Source organism: Microtus ochrogaster, linkage group LG5, assembly GCF_000317375.1.
Source record: "Microtus ochrogaster isolate Prairie Vole_2 linkage group LG5, MicOch1.0, whole genome shotgun sequence".
Lineage (NCBI taxonomy): Eukaryota > Metazoa > Chordata > Mammalia > Rodentia > Cricetidae > Microtus > Microtus ochrogaster.
Genome location: NC_022031.1, coordinates 271,512 through 272,021, shown reverse-complemented (window position 1 = coordinate 272,021; position 510 = coordinate 271,512).

Below are 510 nucleotides of genomic sequence, written 5' to 3'. Positions count from 1 at the left end.
TAACATGGACTGAAGTCCTAGTGTGGTTGGCATGATAACATGGACTGAAGTCCTAGACTGAAAGAAAAAAGATAAAGGAGCAGCAAGATGTCCCCGTGGGTAGAAGTGCTTGCCACCAAGTCCAAAGGGCGTCAGCTCAAAACTCACATGGCAGAACATAACTGACTCTTGAAATATTTCTTCTGACCACCATAGTATATGTCTTACCTCACAGAAATAAATAGGTAGATAGATGATAGATGATAAATAAATAAATGTAATTTAAAAAATTTTAAAGGAAAAACGGAGAAAGCAAGCTGAGCACTAGTGTTTGATGCTTCCTACTTCCTGTTGATGCTATGTGGCCACTGGTCTTACGTTTCCACTGCCATGCCTCCCCCCCCCCATGCATGTCAACTGTGAGCCTTCCCCCCATGTACCGTCAACTGTGAGCCTTCCCCATGTATGTCAACTGCGAGCCTCCCCCGTGTATCGTCAACTGCGAGCCTGCCCCCCATGTACCATCAACTG